This window comes from Nannobrachium achirus (genome assembly GCF_963921795.1).
Source record: "Nannobrachium achirus genome assembly, chromosome: 15".
In the NCBI taxonomy this organism is placed as follows: Eukaryota; Metazoa; Chordata; class Actinopteri; order Myctophiformes; family Myctophidae; genus Nannobrachium; species Nannobrachium achirus.
Window position 1 is genome coordinate 9,400,887 of NC_137822.1, and position 18,818 is coordinate 9,419,704.

Below are 18,818 nucleotides of genomic sequence, written 5' to 3' on the forward strand. Positions count from 1 at the left end.
GGCAATGGCCCACATCCTGGTCGTCGTCAGGCCACAGGGTGGGTGGCAAAGAGTCCAGCAACTGAGGGGCTGCTTCATGGTCAGTTTGTTCCCGACCGTGGAACCTAGTCATAACAGTATGTTCCCATCTCACTGTTTCTGAGGTGTTAATTGGGCCTATCCTCACAGCACTAGATTGAGGATGCACAACATATTGGGAATGCTCGGTCCTTTCCCATTCATTTTCAGGCAGTGCTGCCAACCTTTTACACATGGGCCCGAGAGCTCTTGCTTCTTGTCCTGCGGTCAGAAATAATGAGATGTGAGGCACAGCTGTTCTCCCTAGCATATACAGGTTGGAGGTGTCATCTGAGAGCTGGACAGAAACTGCCACTCCCTCTTCTCCTGCATATACATAAAGGGCCTGAATGGTCGTAGTCTTATCTTCAGTGTGCTCTGACCATGCTTCCTGATAAGCAGTGTCAGTTTCAGTCTGGGTCCTGGTATAATTTAAAGTGACATGAGGTGGGTCTTTCAAGTCATGATAAGGTCTGAGGTCAAGGATAGTGGTCTTCCATTCACTGAGAAACTGCATGAGTGAGTTGAGTGGGTGAAGGTTGGGCTGAAGCAGGCCCCAAAAGATGTCAGCTTGTCCCTTAATGGGTTCTAGATGGTGAAACAGAGTGGGTACTTGTCCTATTTGAGCCATTACTCTAGTGATTTCTTTGTCATCAAAACCTGACATATTGTACATCAGACCTGAGCCTGGTAGGGTCATTAACATGCCTGACTGGGTGCAGTGTATGGTAGGATTTATTTTGATGAGAATGTCTCTTCCTAACAGATTGACTGGACATTTTGGAGCGAACAGGAATTTGTGGTTAAACACTTGTCTACCCATTTGAGTGCGTAGTGGCTGAGTAAATGGTTGGCTTTCTAATTTCCCAGAGAATCCTATTACACTAATTCTGCTGCTTGAGAGGAGAGGTTTGCCTTCGTTAAGTGTAGAATAACGTGCTCCCGTGTCACACATGAACATGTATGTTTTGTCATTGATTATGAGTGGGATCATTGGTTCCTCTGCTGCAGCTAAGGTTTCTCTTGGGCAGCCCTAGTAGCCTTCCTGGTTGTAGTCCTGATTTTGGGTGTGATAATCTGATATCACAGCTTGAACTGCTGGATGATCTTGTGGGGCTGTGTTGGGGACTGGATATGGGTACTGGGATGGGGCACGGTCGTGGTTGCCGTTAGGGGGTGGGTGGAACGGCTGCTGGGCCTGTCCCCTTGGTGCAAAGTTACCTCTTCCCCCTCTGTATCCCCCTCCCCTGTTACCTCTATATCCTCCCCCTTGGTTCTGCCCATATCCCTGTTGCTGGTAATGCTGGGTCTGGTTTTGTCTGTTTGGACAGTCTCTGGCAAAATGATCTGGGGCCCCGCACTCGAAACAACAGCCGTCATATTGTTGATAGTTGGACTGGTACCCATTACCTCTACCCCTATAACCTCCCCGGTTATATCCACCCCCTCTATTGTACCCTCCCCTGTTACCCCTATACCCTCCCCCTTGTTGCTGTCCTCTGTATGGGGTGTTAGGGTAGGAAGCGGCTGGGGTGTACATGCCATTGATTGGGACTGGTGCGTATGTCAGGACATTTGGATTGGGACTGTCTACATCTGGGAGGCAGGACATTTGATACTGCATGAGGGGCAGTATGGGAGTGGGAGTGACTGGTTTAGCCTCGGTCTGAGTCATGTTTTTGGCTGCAGTAGCTTTGTCTTTTGTTGCTTTGGTTAGCTCTTTGAGGTTGGCTTCAGCTATTTTAAGCTGTGTTTTGAGCAGGTCATTGGTCATTTGCTGTTGTTGTTGTTTGGAAACATCAGTGGTGCTTTTGTGTGCATTTATGTAATGTGCTATGGTGTCGGACCAAGCATCGAATGGCATGTTCATGGGGTTGACAACCATTTTGAGTGACTCTTTTACCGGGGCTGGTAGTGCTTCGACTACTTGTCCCCTGAACAGAACCTGTAAGGCTGCATCTCGGCTGGGATGGGTGGCTGTGATGTCAGTCCATGCTTTGCATGCCTGTGTGAGAAACTGGACACCTGTTTGGTCTGGGGAGTAGGAGATGAGTTTACCTTCTGGGATTTTTAGGGGCCATTTGCGTGCAGCCTCAGTATTAAAAGCACGGGAGATTAAACGCCATTCCTCGTTGTGAGGTTGGCCGACTGAGTTAATGGCTGTTTCTATTTGGTTGAGCTCGTACTCTGAGGTGGCCATAGCTACTAGAGCTCTGATGTCACCAATGGCTATGGTGCGTCCTGAAAAGTGGGGTCTGAGTTCGTCATAGAACTTTCTCCAGCCAACATCAGATGGTTTTGGGAGCTTGGCAAGAACGCCCTCCATCTCTCCTGTTGAGAGTGGGTTGTACATGGGCAGGGGTGCACCGCCATTAGGCTGAGGTTTGTACAGAAGTGGGGCCTGGAAAACAGGGGCTTGAGTAAAGGTTTTCTCTTTACATTCAGCCGTGTGGCGCCTATCTGGTTCTGGTATGCCACAGTGGGGACAGTAATTAAGGATGTTAGCTGCAGACACACCAGCTCCCCATGGAGCGGTGGCGGGATTTGTTCTCGGCGGGAAGGTGGATGTATACCCTGTGCCTAGTGGGGAGGTGGGCGTATATCCCGTGGCTTCAGCTTGCTGCTGGCCTAGTGGGGCGGACATAGAGGTGGAGATTGTGAAGGTCTGTATGCCCTGTGAAAGACCTTCTATTCCTGGGGAAGGGTGACCCGGATAGGGTGGTGGGCCATTTGGACCGGTCGGAGGTGGCCCCTGTTCATTTGGCTGAGATGGAGGAAAACCATAACCTTCTCTTCTCCTTTTCTCAGCCCTCTCTGCTTGCTCCCGCCATTCTGACAACTTTTCCCTTTCCAACTCTAACTTCCTCATCTCTTCCTGTATCTCACTGTTTGTCATGAGTGTACTGTCCCCTGCTGGGTACCTGTCTCTGGCCCTTGCTCTAGCCTCATCTATCCGATCCCGCTCTGAGCCCTCAGATGAGTGAGCATTTTCACTCATCCTTGGCCTCGTCTCGAAGCTTCTCTTTTGCTTACTTCTCCTGTCTCTGCTCTCATCCTCACTGGAGGATGTACTACTATCCATACTTACAGTTCTCCTTCTTCTCGCATGCTTTTCCCTTTTCTTACTTCTACCTTGTCTCCTATACTCTCCAGTCTCAGTATTATGAGCAGGGGATCCCCCAGCAAGTGGGGTGGAATGGGATGGGTCGCCTGGGAGTGCACGTTGGAGTTGTTCTATTTTTTCCATTTCTCTTTCTATCTCATCCTTAGCAATGAGATCGGCTACCATGATTTCAGTGGAGTTAGTGCAGGGCTGCAATTGGAGGAAGCCAGTGACTTTGAGGACTTCTCCTTCATCCCCACTGCCTCCTACTAGTGGCATTTGCATGGGTGGTCTTTCTTTGGGTTTTGTGGACGGGGCTGTGGACGAGCCTCCAGTGGCAGGTGTGTATGGTGGAGGCTGTGTTTGTGTTTGTTGTGCTGGAGGGGCACTAGCTAGGGCCCTGGGTGGTTCTAAAGTGGACTCATACTCGCCAGGGTCTGGATACAAGTCAGAGTCAGGTTGTGGTGAAATCACCATTTGTTTTGCATCAGAATATCTGCTTTTGAAATGAGCCCTACCAGACGTGTCCAGTTGGAGGTGCCTGGATCGGACTCTGATGATTTCTTTGAGAATCTCTAGCCTACTTTGATAACCAGCTATTTTTCTGGCTTTTGCATCTGCCCCCCATAGGGTGGTAGATTTTTGAGTGGCTTCTTCGAACTTCTTTTCCAGCTTGTGGATTAATGCATGGATTCTGGTGACATATTCTGGCTGGAGAATGCCTTTGGGGTCTACTACTATTGGCTCATTATTTTGTGGGAGTGATTTGTCCTTTTGCCACTCCACTAAGTAGTGTGCGGCGTCCGCTAACAAGGACTGCCTAGAGAAGGCATTCTGGGGAAAGAGGCGGGATGCTGTCCTCTCCACCAAGAAGGCCCAAGCGGCCTCGAACTTCTGGGGTGGTTCTGTGTTCATATCTGACTCTAAAGGATCTCTATATATCAGTGGTGTGTGTTTGTGTCACTTACCTTGACTTAAACTAAATACACAGAGAGTGTACCAAAACGACAGCAATACTCCAAAATGCAATGAATATCACAATACTATGTTCAACCTTTATTTGAGTAATGCTATTTGATCTGCACGGATTTCTCCGTTGTTTACTTCTAGGGTTTAGTCCTGGTGCTACCTTTTTTATAGTTTTAATACATCCCATCCAGTTATTTATTTACTTAAAAATTGTTCTATTTGCATTAAAAGGTGTTTAGCCTAGTTATTTTATCTCAAGATGTATTTTATTTACTTTTGTTAGGTTATTCTAATGATTTAAACCTATTTTAGGATTTTCATCTAACCCGTCTAATGCTCAGGAGCTCCTTGAGTCTTTCTAATTTTTGTACTCTTCGAGTCCGTCAAAATTGGTTTTTATTCTAAAATGTGTAAAAATGATTTTAATTCAAAAATTTGAGGCTCAGAAGGAGCGCTGGGATGTATTCTATCTACTAAAATTATTTAGCAGTAATACAAAACAAGTTAACTATTTTTTAAACAGTCCGTTGTACATCGAGCTCATTCAAACCATCAAACATTCACTTTATTCCACTCGCTCTTACAGTCCCTCTCGTCCTCCAGAGACACCGTTATAACATTCACAACACAGTTATATCACACTTTTTCGTTCTTGGGCTAGGGTTTAAAGTAAATGTACCCCCCTCACGTTTATCTCTTGCGTTCTTGGCTAGGATTTATTATAGATACCCCCTCACGCTTTTCTTTTGGGTCTTGGGCTAGGATTTATTATAACTACCCCCCTCACCTTTTACTTTATTCAACCCAGGCGCTACCCGGCGTTGCAGACGACTTATTTATATACCGCGCTCTGTTCACGGTAGGATCTATCTTTAAACTGTGTCCCTACAGTAAGAATCTGTATTTATACTACGTTCTTAATAGTGTTTGTCCCGCAGATTTTACTGTAATATTCCTATCGAGCTAGAATGTTTGACAGTTCATACAACAGCACAACTAAATTTAGAACCTATGCCAATGTGCACAATTTCAGTGTAAGAGGTTTGTGCTTACCTTGTTAGATGTCGTAGGTGGCCACCTGTTGTACTGGTTGGAACTGGAACACTCAGGGAAAGCAACAACGCGTTTTTTCCGAAAATGTTGAATCTCGAAAATTGTTAAAAAGGCACAAAACTCATCACGTCGGGGTCACCAGGATTTTGGAAGAACCTCTCTCCAAACGAGAAGAACAAGGCTCGAGGCCCGAGCCTCTCTACTCCGCCTAAGTTGCACTAAAACTTCAGAAGGTGAGGTTATGCGTAGAACAGAAATGAGTATGAATGTGCCAGTAAAATCAATACTAAAAACAGGAGACTTCTATTTAAAATAATAGCAGTTAACTTTATTATATCAATACCGTTTGCACAAATGGGCTATTCTAAGTTCTAAGTAAAATCTATGTAAGGAGACAAAAGAGAAAATAATCCAAGTACCGGTACCAAGAGGTTCGTTCAGTAAAGTACACAACAGCCAGCTGTAGTGTTCTCGTAGAGACGGACGCAAAATGAAAGTAACAAGAGTCTTTATAGTATTTCGCAGGTCTTCAGCAGGGGAGGTGAGACTTTCTGATTGGTTCGTGGGAGGAGTCCCGGGCTGGACTCTATTGGCTGTTTCTTCAGCTGAGCAGGCATGATTGGGCCACACACTCAAAGGGGCAAGGCTGTCTGCCTCCGCCCCATCACCACGTGATCTTCACTCCTCCTTCCCCCGCCCCTGGGCTGTGCCAGGAATCGTTGGGTTTCTCTTTACAGATAACAGAGAAATGTAGCTTTTCCAAGGCGGCTGAGACCCCGCAAGTGCGTGGGTGCGGGTATCTGCACGTACAGGCTGACTTGTGCAAAACAGGTGCAAAACATCATTCACAGAAGATAACAGAGAAATGTAGCTTTTCAAGGCGGCTGAGGAGTATCGGTGCGCACAAGCTAACTCATGCAAAACAACATTCACAGAGCATGCACTACTATATCATTGGTGACATGAGGTGAGCATGAGCTGATCACGCTCTAGGTGCATGCTGGCGTGCGTGTGAGACAGGACTGTGCGTGAGTGGATGAACCTTAAAATGAACTCTAGTAACCTGACTGTGGGACAATACTGTAAAACATTGGCTTTTGGTACTTAGATATAATATAAAAATATAGATTTACTTAAATCAGCTTAGATCAGATATTTAGCAAACGTTTTGGTACAAAAAGTATTTACAATGTCATCACATCATATCATCATAGCCCAAATTGTTGCCGATGGTTTTTGAAAACCTTATGTCCGTACCCAACACCATGCCAAAAGTCAAAAACGTGTCACCAAGTGCATAATTGTTATGATTTTTTACATATTAAATCCCAGTTTATAGGCATTTAAAGCTCCTGCAGCCATCGTGGACGCCAGTCACGCGCCATCTTGAAAATGAAGCCTTTCTGAAAGGAATATTTTCCTCTATTTTTAGTATGCTCTAAAGAATGTCCAGAGGTACCAGAATCAGTTGAAAAAATATTAGCAAAATCTTTTCTATTCGAGATATAGCCATTTTAAGCTCCCCAGAGTCAACTCGGACGCCATCTTGAAAATGGCGGCTTTTGGGGAGGTAGATTTTGGTAGATTTTGAGTATGTTATTTAGCACACCCAATACTACCAGAATCCATTGAAAAACCTTTTGTATCAATTTTTTGGGGGTTAAACCTTATATTGACTCACCTATATATGAATAAAATGAAAATGTAAATTTGTTTTAGATCTACATGGACGGCATTGGTTGACATAGGCCGAGTGTGTGTGTGTGTGTGTGTGTGTGTGTGTGTGTGTGTGTGTGTGTGTGTGTGTGTGTGTGTGTGTGTGTGTGTGGGTGGGTGCGTGCGTGCGTGCGTGTGTATAGTCTGTAGGCCTACACCATTTGGTTCCTTAGTTTTGTAGCACTCAGTGTGCGTTCATACTGTAAATAGCTTCATGAACAGTGAGAAATCAAGCCGGTCTCCAAACAGCATAAGGGCCATGTATGTTTAAATTAAAAGTTCTATTTAACATTAAACACTGTGATTGATTGATTGAATACTTTATTAACACGTTGAAAACACTAGGCAGCAAGTCCAATTTAACAGGGAACAGGCTGATATGCTAAAAAGATAACAAAGAATCCTGGGGCTTTTCCCATTGTGGTCCTATGTACATTGTACAACACAAATGAACAATATCGTCGTTGTCGGGTGGAAACCTTGTATCTCCAAGTTTCAAATGTGTACGTTCTTTCACAATCACAAAGTAAAGCCCTGCTTCATCATACAAGGCTGTCGCACAAAAGTAGTGAAAACAGCAGATCTACAAGCAACGCCTTGCACCGCGAAGCATTGTGTGCTTGTAGATCGGCTGTTTTCACTAGTTTAAATCATGTTAGAGAGGATGTGCTCGGCTCGTCTTTGCGGCTGTAAAGGGCTTGAGTAAACTTTCACTTCCAACCATGGCTGATAGTTTTCAAGCAGTCTAGTTGGTCTGTAAGCAAAACATTAAAACAAAATGCAGACCTTATTGTTGGAGCCAAACCCTTTGTTAGCCTTCTGGTTGGTCCCTGACTGACCAACCAGCAGGCTCTATCTGCCTTGTCCCGCCCTGGTTCCGCCTTTTTAATGTTTAATTTGCTAAAACATAATTTTTGGAGAAATAAAAACATTTAAAAACATGCTGAGTCACTATACTGCCACTGAGCAGCTCCATTTGACTGAAACCAAGTTTGAAGTTAGAATTGAACGCACAGAATAACTATACAAAGCAACTGAATTAGAATGGTAGTGGATGGAGTGTCCCACCGAATGTCCCACCGAGACACTGCAACCAACGGGCGGGACTTGACAAAGGGTGAATATTTTCATTCATCACAGAGGTGTGGTACTGTCTGTCACCATGGCAACCGCCACAGGGGGGTGGGTACTGCCACAGGGGGTGGTTACATTTATATTTGACAATGGCCGTGGCAACTCAGGTGTGCAAAGGGGAAAACGCCAAACAGTTTTAGACCATGTCATGTGTCGCCACGCTGGTTTTGTTGGCTTTCAATGCTTTTGGATCACTGTAGGCTATGTCTTAAATATATGCAAAATAAATGGATCGACATATCCAAACTAAGACAACTTTTTGGACATTGAATTTCATCACGCACGTGTCTTACTGAAGCAACCCGGTGCCCCTCGCTGTAGTATAGGTAAAGGCTCTACATTGTCTAAAACTAGGCTTTTCTTTTGAAGTGGACATTTGAAAGTTTGTTTGGAAGACGGCTTTGAGCGCTGATCAGTGGGACAGCGTTTATCTGCGACAGTAAAAAGATACGTTATAGCCTCTGACTGTGACTACAGAGTCAAAATGTTTTTAAATTAAATACACAAACTTTTGATTAAATTAGAATCAGATTTTTTCATCCAATAATATTAACCCTTAACTCATCTGGTGCCGATCCCGAACTAGTTCGGCTTTATTTCAATCCAATACAATCTTTTTTTTATTAATTCACTTACCCCGAGCTGCTTGTAGAGTCGTGGGTGGTCCTGGCTCGCTAGCCGCTAGCCAGCTAGCCATTCTACTCTGTCCGACGATATATTCCATTAAAAATGGTTTAAAATACATTTTTGAGCTCCCCAATGTTCACCCGATGTTCGGCGCCGCTTCCGATGAGTACACGAGTGTGCCGATCCCGAAGTAGTTCGGCTTTATTTAATTAAATGAATAAAATGATAAGAGGCCTTCTGAAGCCTGGCTTGATTTTTGTAGCTACTAGCCGAAAGCTAACAACGTCCCAGCCGGCCGTAATTTGCGAACGCAATCGCCAATCTCCGCCTAATCCAATGAATGACCGCATCTTTAAAGGCTTATATCTCTTTTTTGTGTTTTAGGAAAGCGGCGCGAGGTTTATTTACGGCGAAATCGCCCAAAAATGATCTTTTAGATGACAAAATGGGAATAGGCATTCTGTTAGCATCTTCATCCGGGACATTTCCATGGCGTGCATCAACGTGAGCACGTCAGGTCCTGGAAGCTGAAGTCCTGGAAGCTAAAGCGCTCGCCTATGAGAGATGCGCTGGCATTCTTTGGCCCCTAGAGGGCGCTGGCACGCAAAGAGTTAAGTGCTGTTCGGGTCATTTTGACCCGTTTTACATTTTCATTTGGAAAAAAAAGGTAGAAGTTAAAAATGTTTCCACCTGAAACTCACTGGCCTTAAAGATTCTTCTGAGATGAACATGTAAAAAAAATATTTTTGCACTACACCCATGCTACACCCCCCTCATATTTTTTGAACCTTAAGTGCTGTTCGGGTCATTTTGACCCGGAAGCACAGAAATACACAGTATTATGCCAAAACACAGACACACAGTCACCCCCACTTTTAACACCCCCCTTCCGAAGCCACATTCCGAACCCTCCCCCCCTTCCTATAAGCATGAGCAATATTGCCCAGTATTAAATGAAGTAGTTTTTTTTACATGGATTTCAGCTAAATCAGTAAAAACGCCTAGCTCTTTCAGTGTTTAATGTGATAGAGCAAAGCAGAAATGCAAACATTTACCAAATATATCATATGAATTGTTTGGTATTGAGTCAAAGTCAATGTATCATGATGATTTGTTAAGTTAAAATTTATATTAGTGTTGTTTTTTTTAAACCAAATATCCACCGGGTCAAAATGACCCGAACAGAACGAAGGTGTAGTGAATCTGAACAGAACTTAAGGGTTAACATGTTGACGCAACACATAGGCCTAGGCCTATAGGCCTACCACTTTATTTGAAGAAGTTGCACATGCCCACAACAAGTTATCTGAGGTCTCTCCACCTCAACGTCCATATCTTGTAACCTGCATTTATCGAATAGATAGTGATCTTTAAGATAATAGATTAGCCTATAATCACCGGGAATGAATGTGTGACATTTTTGATAGAACAGTTGAAGGCAGGGTTGTCAACATTGGCCTGTCAGAATCCAGGAGATTTATTTTTTTGGCGGGGCTCGGAACTCCCCAAACGGGGTCCTCAAAACGTCTTAATATATATATTTTCCTGTGTTCTGGTGAATTTTGTGCATGTTTGATACTTTTATCAGGCTTGCTTTACTAGCATTGGTACAATTTAAGACTTAAAATGCCAAATGTAGGTGTACAGATTTCATGACAGAAGCAAAGTAAGACATCTTTAATAATGACGTCTCATCTTTACGTGAATATCTGTATGGTCTTGCATGCATTGCCCCCACCCCTAAAGCGGGGGGTCTGAGGGTCCTCCCCCAGAAAAGAATTAACATAGTAGATGTAATTTCCTGTGTTCTGGTGAATTTTGGGAGTTTGATACCAAATCCAGGAGATTTGCCAATCCAGGAGATTCCCAGGAGATGGGGTCAAAGTCCAGGAGACTCCTGGGAAATCCAGGAGCATTGACAAGCCTGGTTGAAGGAGTGTGTGTGGCCTATATACAGGTAGCTTATATCCTGTCCTAAATTGGTCGATTCATTTCCACAGCACAAATTCTCTTCATTTAAAAAAATAAATAAAACAAAAGTAGCCCGAAATTAAAAGAAACACTTGTTTGATCATGTGTTAAACTCAAACTGTTGTGCCCTGCACTGTTCCCTCAGCGCCCCCTGTCGTTTTTCCCCTCCACTGACTTTTTGCTCTTTGACTCTCTTTATTGACTCTCAGCTGCACCTGGTTCTGCTAATTTGTTTGTTGGGTGTTGCTACTTATGTTGGCCTGTGTGTCTCACTCAGCACGCTTGCATTACAGTGTTAGACGTACCTCTGCCCTGTCGACTGTTCTGTTGGACTTTTGCTTTTGAAAACGCTTTCCTGGCCCCTCGGGCTCCACCAGTCTTTCTTGCCCTGCGAGGCTCTAAGTTTATTCTGTTCCACAGCCCTGTGAGGCGTACCTCGTTTGTTGTTTTGCGACACAAGTTTCCGTACTGTAAGTTGCTCCGCTTTTCGTTTTTTGTACTCTGTGTACGACGTTTTTGACTCTCAGTAAAGTTTTATTCTGTTTTGCTACTCCTGCCTCCTCCACATCATTATTCTGCGCTGCTTCTTAGCCTCTGCCCAGCACGCCTAACACAAACTTTCTAACATTAGACATGGACTGTCTATCACTACTGTATGTAAACAACAACACAAACCATCCACCTTTCTTTTTTTCCCCCCTTTTTTTGTGTCTAAACTTACCGCTCGGTCGGTGGAATTTGGCCAAACCTAGCCAACATTGGGGGTCTCCTAATAGAGCCACATAGGGGCTACTACTACTGCTTAAACGAGACACAAGCTTGTGCATGTTGTCCAATCGAGAAACACACTGCCTGCAGCTTGTTGTGAGTAGCCTATAAGGCCGGCTTTACACTGCAGTCAAATCCAGCCCAAATCCGATTTGTTCTCAAATCTGATCTTTTGGCCCGACTTTTCACACTGCATTTGCAAGTGACACAGATCTGATCTGTGCGTTTAGACAGCGTTAGCCCAAAGCTGCCCTGCGGCGACATGTATGCTTTGGTTACCGTGGTAACGACGTAGGCGTCATGACGTTACGTCACTACGTCGACGCTGGTTGATTACGTTCTGATTACGTTCTGGAAATGCGACATAATAGACCATAGTAAACACACGTTAATATTGTTTTTCTCTCTTCTTTTCTTTACTCTTGTGTTTCGCTCTTCTCTCTCGTTTTCACTGTTTAGCTCACGTGTTTTCTCTCTTCTCTTTTGTTTTTCTCATGTGCTCAGTGCGCTGTAATCAAATAGTAAATACTCGCGCTCTGTAATGATGTAATTTACAGCCGCGCTCGGGTCGCGCTGCTCGCGCAGCAAGTGACGCTTGGCCAGTTTCATGTGACTTGTATGTGACCTGTCCTGCATATAACTCAATGGGGTGGATGTGGTTGCTGCTTTCAGACTGAGTCAAGGTGGTTGCACACTGCTGCGTTTTTCGTTGCGAAATGCGTTTTTCAGGGCAAGGAGAGAGAGAGAGATAGAGAGAGCAAGGGACCGAGTGGTCCGCGAAACGGGCGGCAGTGTGCAAACGTGATTGACATAACGTGAGGTTGATTTTTTTATTTGCGTGCTCTGAAATTCACTCCGATATTCGGCCCGAAAAACGCAGCAGTGTGCAACCACCTTCAGATGTCCTCAGATCCGATATGGATCGGATTTGAAACTACCTCTGGATGTGGTTTTTCAAAATCGGATTTCATGTGACCTGCATGTGACATGTTTGGATTTAGACTATTTAAAAAAAATCGGATTCCACTTTTGAAGTGACTCAGATCTGATTCAGGCTAGATTTCAGTGGCAGTGTAAAGCCGGCCTAACATAAACACACACAGACACACTGGACGTTGGTCCGATAGGGCGGAGGACACGCAGCAGCCAATGGGGCAGTGATAATCACGACCTCCTGTTAGGCAATTATTACCTCTCTGACTCGATCTGCCTGCCTCTCATGTCAGTCATCATTATCATTGGAAGAAGTTCTTTTCGAGGAACTGATTCGAACAGGGGTCTCCGTGTCATGATGAGAGACCACAAGGTGGCGTATTCCCCTACAGAAATCTGGACGACAATCAGAAGCAGGTGTGTCTAAAAAATATTTGGAGTAAAAACTTGTCAGAAAAATCACACTTGTGTGAACTGAGCAGTGGAGGCTGTGTGTGTGTGTGTGTGTGTGTGTGTGTGTGTGTGTGTGTGTGTGTGTGTGTGTGTGTGTGTGTGTGTGTGCGTGTGTGCGTGCGTGCGTGCGTGCGTGCGTGCGTGCGTGCGTGCGTGCGTGCGTGAAAGTGAGTGTGAGTGTGGTTGTGCCTGGCCTGAGGCTGAACAACAGCGCCCCTCCCTTAAAGGGGGAGTTCAGTCAAATAAAGATGATAACAAGTGTATTCTCAGTTTGTCACACAACAGAGTGATGTATTATTAACCAACAGACAAGATTTTAATGATGAAAAAAATCTAAAAGTAAAAAAAAAAGTGTTTCAAAGTGTGTCAAATCTAATACATATTGTTCTGGCCTTTCTGACAAGGACTGTAGGGGCGTGGCCTATGTACACAATGAAGCCACGCCCATTCACAGAAGTATCCACTTTGGTTTTCTTGATTAAAAAAAAAAAAAAAAAAGGGCACTGAAGTACATTTACTCAAAAAAGAAAATAACTAAGTACATTTACTCAAGTACTTTGTATTCAGGTACTTTGACTTTACTTGAGTATTATTATTTTCATTAGTTTCATTAGTTTCCACAATGCAGTAGTGTGATACTTTTACAGTTTTACTCAAGTAAAACATTTGAGTACTTTTTCCACCACTCTCTCACTCGCACGCACGCACGCACGCACGCAACACACACACACACACACACACACACACACACACACACACACACACACACACACACACACACACACACACACACACACACACACCGTGATTGGCTGAGTGGGGCAGCAGTTGCCTGCTTCTCATCACCGCACCAGTCTGACACAGACAGGGGGAGAAGGAAAGCTAGGCTATGCTAACTGCTAACCAAACGCCGTGGTCTGTGGAATGTCAGAGTGAAAGCCTGGCTATGCGAGGCTAGTGGAGTGTGGATTGATGCACGCACGCACAGTGTGTGTGCGTGCGTGTGTGTGTGTGTGTGTGTGTGTGTGTAAAATGACAGGGAACAGCAACAGTGTGATTGTGAACGTTAGCGTTAGCGTTTAGCTACCGGCGCTAACTAACATGAAGGGAAGAGGAGATGCCTAGTAGTAACAGACCTTTGATAGGCTATCAAGTAGCCTATCAAAAGTAATTAATTAATAGTATTACCGTGATGCGCACGACGGTAAAGCATTACAAATAATGATTGCCCAGGCATGATTCAAAAACGTAAAGCAGTCTTATTCCACAATGCTTTAATATAAAGTTCCAATTTTTTCCCCAGGGGTTCAGAAATTAATTTTCTACATGTAGAATGTGTCTATAAAGAAATAGCTTAATTCCCTGAACAGGGTCTTTAACATGTGTGGTCAGAAAAGGTATTTCAGGCTACATGCAGACAGACAGACATACACGCACGCACGCATATACACACACGGCCACGTATAGGAGACGGTGTGACCACCGCTCAAAAAAAGAGAGACGTCATGTGGCTGGTAAGACGACTAGCTGTTTGGGCAGTTGTCAAGTGGAGCTGTTTTGTAACAACTGTTAGTGTTAAATGTCCATTTGTGAGTTGTAATGAGGATGAAACAATAGAGCACCTGCTGGTAGATTGTCCCAGGTCACAGTATTTGTGGGGGAGAATGGCCAGTATTGGTTTTACTGTAAAGTTGAGTTATAACGCGGTAATGTGGTGTATTTGATGAGAAGCTTTCACCCATGGACCAGGACTTTTATTGGTCTGTTGTATGTACCACAGTTAAGAAGCTGTGGAATACCCGCTGTGCAATGACTATTAAGCAGGAGGCCATCTGGAGAGGTGGTCTTTAAACAGATAATCAAGAACTTTGGACTCTAAACAAACCGAACTGAAGCCGTGGCACCTTTTGACCTTGTAATTTGTATTATATATTGCTCTTATATTTATTATATTTCTATTTTTCTATTGTTTTTTGTATCTAAAGGCTTAGTTTGGACTTGATATTGAACAAAGGGGGGTTTAAAAAAGTAACGCCCTTATATTGTTCTATACGTGTTTATTATAATGTACTTACATGCCTTTGAATTGTATACATGAATGAAAATGCTTAAATGATTGTAAACTGCAAATCTTCAATAAAGTTTATTTTTATTTTTTTAAAGAGTGAGAGAGAGAGAGACCACAAACACCCCATTAATGGAAGTTGGAACACAAGTGAGCTCTCTATGCCTTTTTTGGGGGGATGACAGTATCCAAATATCCATCACCTGTGCGGTGTGCACTCTATAGTCAACACAAGTTACAGTACACAACCCCCTATACCCAGCTATCCCCTTGTCACCTCACCTGTTTGAATGTGTCTTCTAAATGAATGGTTCTGCACTTAATTGTACCAAGGACCCCCACAATGTATTTGGCCACAGACCCCCATCTGAAAATGTTTTTTTGCCAGGGACCCCCAGAAGAGAAGACAAATTCAAAATGCAGCACAAAGTGACATGCTGTGAGCTTTTTTGATGTTTTTGAATAGGTATCCCAAGTATAGAATAGAGTGGTTAAGTGGTTAAAAAGTGATTACATTAATTGTGATGCTAAAATAGCTTATTATCTTTCAGGAATTAGTCCACATTTCAAGGTTTTATGGATGCATATAATAGCCTTAATACTTGGCCTTGGTACAATGACAACCAGAGAGAGCATGTTGCTTATGAGAAGCCGTTTAGGCCGATATAGCATAGTCAACTCGCACATACATGCATACTTCACTTGCACATATATACATAATGGTCTTTCACTTGCACATACATACATACTTCACTTGCACGTACATACATACTTCACTTGCACATACATACATATCGGTACTTCATTCGCACATACATACATACTTCACTTGCACGTACATACATACTTCACTCGCACATACATACATACTTCATTCGCACATACATACATACTTCACTCGCACATACATACATACTTCACTCGCACATACATACATACTTCACTCGCACATACATACATACTTCACTCGCACATACATACATACTTCACTCGCACATACATACATACTTCACTCGCACATACATACATACTTCACTCGCACATACATACATACTTCACTTGCACATACATACATACTTCACTCGCACATACATACATACTTCATTCGCACATACATACATACTTCACTTGCACATACATACATACTTCACTCGCACATACATACATACTTTACTTGTGCATATATACAGTGTTGAAAATGTATATATGTGCATGTTGAGTTTGTTTAAATGTGCGCAAAAGTATGTATGTGTGTGTGCAAAAGTATGTATATATGTGTGTGCAAAAGTATGTATGTATGTGTGCAAAAGTATGCATATATGTGTGTGCAAAAGTATGTATGTGTGTGTGTGCAAAAGTATGTATATATGTGTGTGTGCAAAAGTATGTATGTGTGTGTGCCTGAGTATGTATATAACAGGAAGGCACTTTATATATCCGGAAGGACCCTGTAGTTAGATTTCAAATTAAAAGCTTTTTGCACCCATCTGCACCCAGGTCTCCACCTGCCCGTGATTCCGCCATTGCGCTCTGCGGGGTTCTTAGCAGTATATTGCAAACCACGCCCACGAAAGCTTCTGATTGGCTGAACTCTCTTGGCTCTCGGCTCTTGGCTGAACTCTATTGGCTGAACTCTATTGGCTGAACTCTATTGGCTGAACTCTATTGGCTGAACTCTATCGGCACACTCCGCTCAGCAGTTGTAGGTCTGTTGCTTTTACAAAAGCTTTTTATTTTTATATATTTCTATTAGTTTTTTTTACATAAAATACATAAAGACAAAGACATTCACATTCACACACATAGCCTACCACATGCCTATATCTCTCTCTCTCTCTCTCTCTATATATATATATATATATATATATATATATATATATATATATATAGGGGGTATAGGGGTCAGCAACCTTTTTGAAATGAAGTGCCATGTTTTTATTTTCTAGATAGTCAGTGTGCCATGTTAACGTACATTTTAATTTTGATTGGCAGGACATTGTTATCATCATTAGACCCAGAGAAATAACGTAGAATGTAGATTGTGTGCAAGATGTAAGTTGCTTTAAAATAGCTAACTTACTTTAATTAACAACGTTTAAAAATAATAATTACAAACATTTTTGACATTTTGATTGGCAGGACATTGTTATAACGATCATAAGACCCAGAGCAATAACCCAGTAAACCCACCTATAACCCAGACTCCCTCTCCAGTCAGAGTTCAGAGTTTTAATGAATGTAGAATTTTGTGCAAGATGTCATTTGCTATAAATGTCCTAACTTCATTTAATTTACCAAGTTTAAAAAAATATTTGTTTTTAAAATAAAAATCATCTCTGTCACACTTCTGCCAGTGTGCCGGTGATCACCCTCCCCTGTGCCAATGTTGGCACCCGTGCCTAAGGTTGCCTACCCCTGAGCTAAAAACCAGAGGCTGTGGCCGCCCTCAGACTATGAAACAGCCTGCCTTTTCACATTTGAGCTGCTGAGGACATACTTCTCTCTGGCCTTTGACCCCTAGAATTAGGCCTATATTAGGCCCACTGTGGTTGAAAATGACACGGCAGTTAATTAATATCATAGCACAGGGGTCCTCAATAGGCGGACCGCGGTCCATGTCCGGACCGCGAGGCACCACCGACCGGACCCAGGACGAATTATAGTAAAAAATATATATAGTATCGCCACGTTTCGTTTCACTTCATTGCATGCGCTGTGCGTGTGTGTGTGTGTGTGTGAGAGAGAGAGAGAGAGAGAGAGAGAGAGAGAACGATATACAGTATATATATATATATATATATATATATATATATATATATATATATATATATACATATATGTGGTGGAGAGAGTCGCAGCCCCAGCCTGTAGCCTCGAAAGTCTAGTATCTGCCCTCATTCCATAGGGATATCCCTTTGGAGTGATGGTTAGGAGACCGGGTTCGAAGCCGGGTGGGGAGGTTCGGATCACCTCCGTTACATTGGTGCCGTGACCCGGATCCGGTATCCGGTAGATATTCCCCATGCAGATGGGTCAATCGAGACCCCTACCCACCAACGGGGTGGCAGGCTATCACCTCAGACTAGAACCCGTACGGTGAGGCCGACTCCAGCCCGTTGACAAGAGAGAGGCCTTGATGTCCCTTTAATCTTTGATGGGGTGGCCAGACGATTAAAGGTTTCCGTTCGGGCCTTTTCGATATTGTACAGATTTCAAGGGAAATCTGGGGGTGGCTGTTTAAAGACCCTCACTCACCTTCACGTCACATGGCTAGTCGTTAAATCTCCATAAATGGAGATAACCGACGCATCTCACTAAGTCTGACCTCACAAGCCCCATATTTGGGCACGGACAACCTATAACTCCATATAAAGACATGGCTGCTGACATCAGTGTGATGTCACACTGCTGACATCAGTGTGACGTCACGCTGCTGACATCAGTATGACATCACACAGACGAGCGCTATATAAAGGGTGATTATCTCTTCCGGGTTTTTATGCCAGCAGAGACACCAGCCAACACGACTCATTAGCCAGCTCTCATGGAGAGAGCCCACAGCCTTCCGTACGAGTCGGGATACCTGGCCTTACAACCCAGATATCTCAAGCATGAGGGTTTTAGTGTGGGGCCTTAAGGGGAGCAAATGCTAATTTCGTGTAAATGTGTCTTAAAGCGCCAAACATTCGTGCAAATGTGTCTTAAAGCGCCAAATTTTGCACAGATGTAGCCCAGGGCATGCTCTAATGATTCAGCTAGGGCGCCCGAGTTTGCGACCTTCGGGGTCGCCACAGCAGTCAAATCAAGTTGGGCTCCCATCGACTTTCTATACAGGAGGAAAATACCCAGAAAAACTTTTTTTTTTTTCTGGGTATTTAAGTAGGACTAACTAGGGGTTGTCATGATGCTGAATCCATTGCAAGCATTTGTTTTGCACAAAAAACATTCCTTGGGCTACAAATAGCCCCA